Raw genomic sequence first — 10,593 nt, 5'->3', positions numbered from 1 at the left:
ATCAGTTCCGGTGGCGTATGCCGGGGGGGGGGGGGGGGGGAATAAGAGGGGTGTCTATAGTCTACACCATTCAATTTGGTCAAGGACAACACTCTCCATATAATCTAATGTAGCTTGAATTTAAAGGATAACAATTTGATATTATGTCGGAATATATATATATGTATATATATATAAAATACAAATTTGAAAACTGTTTGCTTTTAAATAGTTATAAAGATGTGATTTATCTGTTTGGATAGCAAACTGCACTAACGCCAGTGGGTCGACTACTACCACATATCGGGTTTACTATACGCCAAGTAATAATCAGACCATGTGCAATTGGCCATTTAAACATCAGACCAAATCAAAACTAGAAGAACAATGTGGTTGTCCATATTGCTGTTGTAGATTCTGGGAATTTATTTCATTTGATTTATTTCATTTTTCCATTTCCAACAACAACAACAACGAAAAAATGATATACGCAATCATCAGCACAATGTAATTGTATATGAACAAAAGTGTTTTTGTTTTCTTCAAATGATTATTTACATCAGCTGGTTAATTCTTACATGATAAGAACACAAACTTAAAACAAAGCCAAATAGATTTGGATAGAGTCCTATTGAATAATAGGTAGTTAAAAAGAAAAGCTGTTGAAAAATGGAGGGGACTGCTAAAGAGCTAAACTTGTATATTGCAGCCCACTCCGACAAAAAAAAAATGAGCAAACCTTGCTGCTCGTTCAGGAGAAAAGAAGGCGAATGAGAACAAAGCTAGCTCTGAGTGTGCAGAATTTATGACAACATAGAAAATGAGGGGAATTGTACAAAACTATCACGCACACACCATATATTATATATATATGATTATAACAGACTAACAGGCTAATTACTGAAGTTTATCACCAATATTTTACATTACCTTCAATTTATATATACATATATGTATATATAAAAATATATAAAAATATATTTATGTGTACGTCAATTAGGGACTAGTAAAGCCACAATATTGAAATCTCATAGAATTGAATATGTGGTTATCAATATCAAAATGTCGAACTTCCAAACATACAAATTTGTAGAATGCCACACGTTTTTTGGTTCTCTTAGGTCCAACTTTGATGAAACCTTTGACATTATAAAGGAAAGTCTATACTCTGTATATTATTTTAGTGAATATTATGTAAGATCTTCATTTGGATGCGCGTGCTTAAAAATAGCCTTGCTACCATGCATCCCATTCCTAATATTTAAAGTAAAAATAAAATATTAACGTTGCCCATCGTATGAAAGTAAAACTTGGAATTGACTGTTAATGCTGGTCGGAACGCCGCGTTTCAACCTTTTTATTACGAAGAGAAACGGATTCTTATATACATTTTTCACTTGCCATATTGCGGTGAAGGCATGATATTCTGCTCCTTGACCATGACTGATGCGAAAATACACAAACTTGTGAGTCCAAGAAAGGAGATGAAAATCCATTGCTGTTCCATGGTAATGGTATGTCCAATGCCTGCAGTAGATCTCCAGAGAAATTCTCACGACGGAGTCCAACTGGTACGACTACACATAATTATCAACTCCGATATACCGATCAAAGTTGATCGCTACCGAATCTCTGCATTGACGAATACTTCACACGCACTGTCAAACTCGCCAGTCGGGCGTTCATTCTCTCTTTTTGATTATGACAATCATGGATACACAAATATGATCTGGTCTTGACGTAAGTTACCCGTTTGAAAAAAAGTTATCTTGGAATCCTTTGAAATGCTCTGCCTGCAGACGTGAATTTAAGATTCATAACCAAACGTTATTTCCATGTGTTTTTTTTTTCTTGTCAATCCATGGACGCATCATCATTACTGCAACATTACCACCGCCGTATTCTACGATCACATTGAATAGCACAAAAATGAAACACGAGAATCCTCGTGAAAATTATGCTGTTCGACAAAGTGCGCTCACGTTTTTCATACAGTGATCTCTACAGGAAGTTTCCTACCCGGCTCTTTGTGGACGCAGCATTCCTGAGCATATACACACGCCCAGGAAGTATGCATTAAAGAGATTGTTCAGTTTCTGTTAAAGGTCCTGTTTACCTTTGGGAGCAGAGATTTCCAACAACAACAAAAATTCAAGATATCACATCTAATGTATATGTTTAAGTCTGTTGTATCACAAAACACTCTACCATATCAAATTTTCGCAATAAAGCCTAAGATATAAGGAGATATCAGTTCTTTCTCAACAAACCGTAACTGTAGACGGTTCATGTGGAAACATTTTTGTTATAACTATTGTTCACATCTTTTTTTTTTGGGGGGGGGGACCATTGTTTTAATTAATGAGAAATATCTTATGATACATGGAGGAGCAAATGATTCTAAAATAGATTCAATGTTTATTTGATGAAAATTGGGTTTGAAACGGCTGAGATATCAAAAACAGCGATCACATTGAAAGGTAAGACCAGGGAGGTGAGAGGAAATAGGACCCACCTTTTTTAAAGGATCGCCTTGTTTTATTCTTTTTTATCTCGGCCATTTCAAAACAGATTACCTTAATTCCTCTTAGAATATTGTATGCTCTTTAAAATTTTAAAACAAGTGCTTTGTAAATCTTGAAAAAAATTCAAAGCTGAATCCAATAATGTACCATCCCTTTAAAGTCTCGCTTGAATTTCCTATTTTCTTCATTCCATGGTTGGTGTCTGTCAAGATTACTGAAGCAAATGAAATTCCAAAACAAATTCATCTTAATTATTATTCATACATTAATCTCTATTTTCATGAAATGTCTTGAAGTATTGCAAAATTGAAAATATACCATGACTATTATGAACAAAAATATATATAGAAAGGTCATATTTTTTATGCTTTTAGCAAACGACAAGATTTTTTTTTTAAATTATTACTACACATCTAAGAAAACTTTTACGGTGATTTACATATGTTTAAATCATATCAAGACCCTACATTGTCTTAAATTGATAATATCACGTACTAAAGTGTATACATTGTTAGTTTTCTATTCTTGAAGAGAGAAACGAGCATAATCCGAGCTAAAAAATAACTATTTTGCATTAGTAAAATAGAAAATGTCTTCACGATAGGTAAGGAAACGTGCGTGAAAATTCTTTGTCAGTGGACTATGTTGTGTTGGGATCAATGCCAAATTTAGATCCTAAAGCAATAATTTAATCATTCGTTTTGCTTCACTTGACGTGGATAAACAGATGACATTAAAAGAACCTTGCATCGGAGAGCTGCTGAACAACATTTTTTTTTTTTTTTTTTTTTTACGGTTGCTGTGTGTCACATCGCCGGGTCCGTCGGCCTGCGCTTTTAGTGCCACCTTGATACGGAACGCCCACTCGCGCGGTACGGATACAGGACCAACATACTAATCAACAACGTTACTTAACTATTTGCTTAATGGTAATTTAAATGGACGCGGAAGTAAAAAAAATCCACATGGGTTTGTGAGGTTGCTATATAAAACAAGAAACAAGTGCATCGCCTATTCATTTGATCTCATTGCTGTTATGTTTAAACTGGAAGAATTGTGATTATCAAACTATGAATGTAAGATTATTTTTTCCATTCTGTTGTCACATATACCTGTTGTCATTTTCACGTATGATTTCCTTGAAGATAAAATGCAGTAATAAAATCGAACTGAACTGAACCAAACAAAAGCGAAACTTTTCCCAGTCAAGATAAACTGTAACAAAATTTCTATTATTTAATATATTTAGTGACATCAGCTGCAAAAGTGCACCCCAACAAACAAACAAAAAATCATAATTTACAGACATGAAGTACAGACAAGTATGATGAAAATACCACAAAAAAGAAAGAAAATACTTATACACTTAAAGCTGACTTACGCAAATTGCAGCAGTAAAAAAACATACTGTTACTGAGTCTAAAGAGTTCTTAGATATATAAACAAAGAAGTTTCAAATGTTCATTGTATGAATCTGTAAATGCTGCTTGGAACAGCAAAAAAAGCCTCTAATAGTGACATACAAAGAACGAATTGTGCCTGATTTTAAGCACCACGTAGCAAGAAGGACAGCAAGAAGGTTGGCAGTGACTCTGACGCTGAGTTTTGCTTTTAATAATGGAAATCCACAAAATCTTCAAGGAGCCACGAAAAATGAAAGGGCATACATCTTAGGTTTGTTTACTTTATAGACTCCAAAATTGTAATCCTTTTCTTTCACTAAAGAGGATTTAAACAGTGTTAGAATTCACACATTCAATACGTTACTCTCACACAGTTTCCGCTTTTCAAATTAAATTACAAACTTGTGATTGCAATGACACACTAAGATCACACTTCCGTCCTCGCATTCCTAATATTTTCTCGAAGCATATTCATGACTTCTTGATCCACAATATTGCACCGTCGTGTTAGGAACGACAAAAATAAACTGTCAATACACGAGGACAATATTATTTTGTTATATACTGTATGTAATTTTATTTTCATCCTTTTTTTTTTACATTCCTAGCTGCCAGCCCTTAACCTTTGAGACAAACTTCGCATCCTGTTGGATCAACCAAAGGTCAAAGAGCTACACAGGTTACACAGTGGCTGGGTGGAAGGAAAGTCAAGAGCAAAACCTTGATGTTGAATGTGGAACCCTATTAGTCCATGGGCCAAGACCCGAAAAATGGGTTTGTTGGTACCACCTGAGGTGGCACAACCTTTTTGGTGTCAGTTTGTTTGTCGGGCATAGATATGCTTATCAAGCTATGATAGCATTTCCAAATGAGTAGCTTAGTCATAATGAATGATTTTTTAACCAATTTGGTCTCGTTTTTATATCCCTATACTTCTCAATCAAAACTAACCCCTATACAAAGAAGAGCACTGTCTTCCACATGTCCACATGTGTTCTGTTGTAAACGCGGTGCGCTTAGTCTTTATTCAAGGCAGCGAAGGTAATATTCAAAGATTTATGATGTCCACAGCTGTCACGTGGTGCGCTTAGTCTTTATCTAGACCAATGTACCGTTATCATATCTAAAGTTCCTCATAAAAGGCATTATCTATACTGTTTTTTATACATACCCTATCAACAAATACATCAGTTTTAAACAAAAATCACTCTGTTCATTTACAATATCATTCATTATAATGTATCGTAGTATACCGGTACATTGTTTTTGCATTATCTTACATTGTTGGAAGGAAATAAAGCGACATTGGCGTGGTATTAGCATTTTCACCGTAGCGTTTTCGCCGGAAAATGATAAATAATTGAAAAAAAGGTAAAATTCACGAGGAATTGCTTTTGTTGTTGTTGTTTTTAGTATCATACGCTTTGGATATTCCCTTCGCCGTCTAGAATAAAGACTAAGCGCTGTGGACATCATAACCTTTGGATATTCCCTTCGCTGCCTTGAATAAAGACTAAGCGCACCGCGTTTACAACAGAACACCTGTGAACATACCACAGACCTGCATTTTACAGCTCTATGGAACATACAGAAGACAGTGCTCTTCTTTGTATAGCGGTTAGTTTCGATTCAGAAGTATATATAGGGATATAACAACGAGACCAAATTGGTTAAAAATTCATTTATTATGACTAAGCTACTCATTTGGAAATGCTATCATAGCTTGATAAGCATGTCTATGCCCGACAAACAAAATGACACCAAAAAGGTTTTGCCACCTCAGATGGTACCAATATCTGGCCTGGCCCATGGACTATATATGGAAACCCGCTTTGCTGATCTGGGTGTTCCACCCCATGGTATGGAACTAAATTCAATGGAGGGTTTAGTAGCAAACCGTGAAGGCTATCCATCTCGATATGAATAGCTTTCCTGGAACGTAATTTGTGTTAGTCAGGATTATTGATAAAATCACGCTGCAATCGGTTACACTTGACATGTAGATACTGGGATTGGACATCCGTTTCTTTTTGTGTGTGTGTCGGTAGCAAAATTAAAGTTCGGGTACGAACGACTTTAACAATAACATGGCAACTGTCGTAGGATACAATAAAATCCCTCGAGAATTGAGGCTGGTATAACAGAAACAAGAAATATGACATGTCATCCAATTAAAGTCAGAACAATAAAGGCGCTGTCAATGATAACTTGTGTTGATTTGAGTGACTCCTAATAAACCTTTATAGCAAGTTTGAACTACACTTGAAAATGTGTCAGCACTGACAAATTAGGTGATCAGATATATCCAGAAATAACGTTTTAGCCCTGACTCAATTTACATGGCCATGATCGAATCAGGTCAGGAAGTCGGTATTTCAAGAAATGATTCCTGTAACGTGATCTATATGTGTGCAGGAGAAGGGAGAGATGAGGCTCACGAAATGAAGTACATTGTTATGACTTTTGATCCTAATTTCCACAGCCAATAAAAAGCTTTTATTTCATGAAATGATCCATGCAACCTGGTCTATAGGCCTATGCAGGGGCGATAGGACAGGTCTTTACTATGATAACAGGTTGAAGTATTTCTGACGTTTGACTCTCATTAACACTGCCAACATGGTTTCTGATGAAGCAGCGGTTATTTCATGAAATGGCACATTATATAAACATGGGCTATTAATGCGTGCACATTAACAGGTATAATAACACATGTCATCACCAAGATTCAGAATGAAGTATTTTCAACCTTTGAACCTAGTTTTCACAGCCAAGATGACATGTGAAAGAAAAGACGTTATTTTATGTAATGATCCTCGTAACATGGTCCCTATGCGCGCATTATATTGTTGCAATCCAAAATGTACTCTCCGAGATACAGGATAATTCTACCTTTTGACCCTAATTTGCAAAGCCAAGATGGCGTCAGAGCAAAAGATCTCAGCAAAAATATGTGGGCAATGCGTCACGTATTCACCAAGACACAGATTGAAGTGCTTTTGACCTTTGAACCCCATTTCAACTGACAAGATGACATCGGACCAAAGAGTCGTAATTTTATAGGTTTTCCCATCCATTTTCGCACTTTTGTCATTCAATTTCAAAGATTTATTACTCAATTTCGTCCCCAGAAGCACGTGGAACGCAAATCCTAACTTCAATTTCGTCAATTGTCATTGTAATTCGTTTTTCGTCAAACATTTTCGAAGACTTAGCTTACAGAATCGTCAATTGTCATTCAAATTCATCCCTCCCGCTGATGGATAGCAGAATGTGAAGATCAAATTCGTTTTTGCTCACACAATTTCATGAATTTTTCTTTCAAATTTATAGTCAGATGTTGTTGATTCTTTATTTTGACGGTGAACAAACTTTAAGCCGACATATATTTTACTTTCTCTCGTAAATTGTATCGTTACACATTATTTCCTAACTATTTGCTTAGACAATACACACGAAAAACATGACTGCCAACCAAAATTGATTGAAGGATAAACGACAGTCAAAACTAACACATAACCCAGGAAAGTATGTCAGTGTCACCTTTTGAACTCTAACTCGTAATGTTCAGGTTGTCGCATCATAGTGCATGGAGCAAACTTTAATTTTTGTACCCTGGGAAGTAACAAACATAATTATGTTGTCCATTCTTTGACATTAAACAGGCTACAATTCTACATTTATATTTTGTCTTTAATCATATTTGCCTAGAGATTGTTTGTCAGTGTTTTCGTTTTCGAGACGGTACGTCTGTTTGTACCAGTGTGTACTGTGATTGCTTGTGTGTGTGTGTGTGTGTGTGTCTGTATCTGTGGTTCTGTGTGTGTGTGTGGGGGGGGGGGAACTTGTGTGTAGTTTACTCCTGAATGTAAAATATGAACGGTTACAGAAAAAAAGGAATACATGAACGACTGGAAAATCACACCGGACAGAGATATGAGACGAATATGAATGAAAATTTAACGAAAATGATTGACAAAAGACGAAATCAATCATGCTGTTTTGAGTGCTGCTAGTGAGACTGACGAATTTGAACTGTAAATGACGAAAATGTATCCCAAATGACTAAATTGAATGGACTTTATTTAAAAATGAACGACGAAAGACGAATTTGAAAGTAAGATTGGCCTATTCCCGACATCCTGCGACGAAACTGAAGTAAAAACTTGTGAAATTGAATGAAAAAAGTTTGAAAATGAATGGGAAAACCTATATTAACAAAAAATAACAAACAAAGTGATCCATGTATCGCGGCCCGTATGTGTGCAAAACATTGTAGCATCAAACAAGTTTTCAAGATACAGGGTAATGTATACTGTATTTGACCTCTGACCCTATTTTTCACGCCCTACACGGCGCCTGAGCAAAGAGTATAATTTTAAGAAATGGGTCTCGTAACATGATTGGTAAGTGTGCAAAATGTGGAGGTGATACGGCGACTAGCAAAAATACAGAATACAGTATAATTGACCTTTTCCCACTTTGGATAGCCAAGATGGCCCCTAAACAAAGGTTTTTTATTTATTTATTTCTCTTGTGTGAGTGTGTGTGTGTGTGTGTGTGTGTGTGTGAAAGGATCCTTGCAACGTAGTCAACGTGGTAAAGTGGTCCTTGTAACGTGGCGTAGAGTGTAGAGTTGGGGCGTGGGACGCCCGGCGTAACCCTGTTTTTGTTCCGGAAGTGAATATAGCAATTGTGTTTCGCCCCAGATAAGGGCTTTTTACACTTGTAAATTTTTGCTTAGCCCCGGACCAACGGTGGGGATAAGGGGGGGGGGGGGCCTTAGCCCCACCGTTGGTACGGGACTATCCTTAGCCCACTTTCTGTTTACACTCGTTTTTGCCAAAGTGGGCTAGCCCCACCGATAGTACGGTACTATCTGGCCCTGCAAAATAGCAGGGGTTAGCACCGCAATTGCGGTGCCACGCAAATGAGTGTAAACAGAACGAAAAAATAATCCTGGGCTAAGCGACGGAGACGAAGTCCGACCCTCACTGACCAATCAGAAACGAGGTAATCAAGTGCTGCCGGTGCGTGCGTGTACGTGTACAGTACACAGCGCAATTATGAATATTCATGTGGTTTGGAAAGTCCGGGGCTATTAAAGAAATACGAGTGTAAAAATGTCAGTTTTCTCCTTAGCCCCGGACAAGAGATAGTACGGGACTAATTGGCGAGTGTAAAAAGCTGAAAAAATTGGTACGGGACTAACGATAGTCCTGGGTCAGAGAAAGTCCGAGGTTAAGAAACACAAGTGTAAAAAGCCCTTTAGATATGGAATCATGCTAAAGCACAGAAATCTCTAATCTCTTTCCATGATACTTTCTCCGTGCATTTTCATTCATTCACTCATTTCATTTATTTTCATATTTCTCAGTGAATGATAAAAAAGATACATCAAATGTAACACGATTTAATAATACGTGATGTCCAGCTAGGAGACATACATAGAATACTGTAAACATATAACACATACACTGCAAAAAGTCCGGTGTTAAATAGTGAACACCGAGCTGGTGTTAAATTTTCGGTGCTCATTTATGGTGTTAAATTAACACCTACGGGTGTCATTTCCAAATTTTAAACTGTTTTTTGAAGAGTTTCTTAGTAACTGCACTTCTTGTTGATTTTTAATTTAAACAAGACGATCAAGAATTTTACATTAAAATACTAGATTTTTGAAAAAATGTGAAAATAAATTTACACCAAAGTAATACCAGCTGGTGTGGTCCCTTATTGAAGCTGGACGGGTGTTAAACCATTGATATTAACACCAGCAAATATCAAATCAACACCATGTGGTGTCATTTTTGAATTAACACCGGTACAGTGTCAAAATAACACCAGGTACAGTGTCAAATTAACACCACGAAGTGTCAGGTGAACACTTTTCAACACCATCACAGTGCATTTTTAACACCTGTGGGTGTGGTCCTTTATTGAAGTTTGATCGGTGTTAGATTTAACACCCGTGGTGTTAAATCTAACACCGATGTTTTTACAGTGTAGTGGTCGATCGATAAAAGTTGGAATATGGGAATGAATGCTAAAGAAATATGAAGGAACCTAAAGCAAGCTTGTGGAGCGTAGGTCCCAATTAACAATGTTTGTTCTGTGTGGGGTACTGCACACTGTGTGGTCGTTCAAATTGATATAGGCGTCGTCACTTTCATGTTTTCAGTTTGTTATGTGTTAAATGTCATCAGTTACCAGTAGAGTACGTGATGGGGACGGGGGGGGGGGGGGATCCACAGAATTGTAGAGGGGGAAGTGCTTCGTCTATTTGTCTGCAGTCGCCAAACAAATAGCCCGACTCCTCGCTTGATTGCACACAGGCCCCCATCTTGGCGAACCCCGCAAACTACATTCGGTACACAGACGATGACAGGGTACGCAGGCTGAGTAGTTCTTCCCGCTCCCCGCTTCCAACTCCTAGGGAAATCCCACAGTCATTTCCAAGTAGCGTTTATTATCTTTATACAAATGATTGTATATGTTGTTTTCGTTGAGTCGACGTTTTCAAGGTTTTTGTTTCCTCACTTTTAGTAAGGTTATACTTTTCATGCGTGTGTTAGAAAATGATAAATGCCAAAAGTGCAAATTTAGTATAGCCTAAATGTAATATCTAAGTCGTAAAGATACAGGAAATATAGAATCGTCATATGAAGCAAAGATGTTCTACAGTC

This window comes from Diadema antillarum, unplaced genomic scaffold (assembly GCF_040938485.1).
Source record: "Diadema antillarum isolate AM-2024a unplaced genomic scaffold, OU_Dant_1.0 scf00000073, whole genome shotgun sequence".
Taxonomy (NCBI): domain Eukaryota; kingdom Metazoa; phylum Echinodermata; class Echinoidea; order Diadematoida; family Diadematidae; genus Diadema; species Diadema antillarum.
This window is presented reverse-complemented; position numbering follows the sequence as displayed.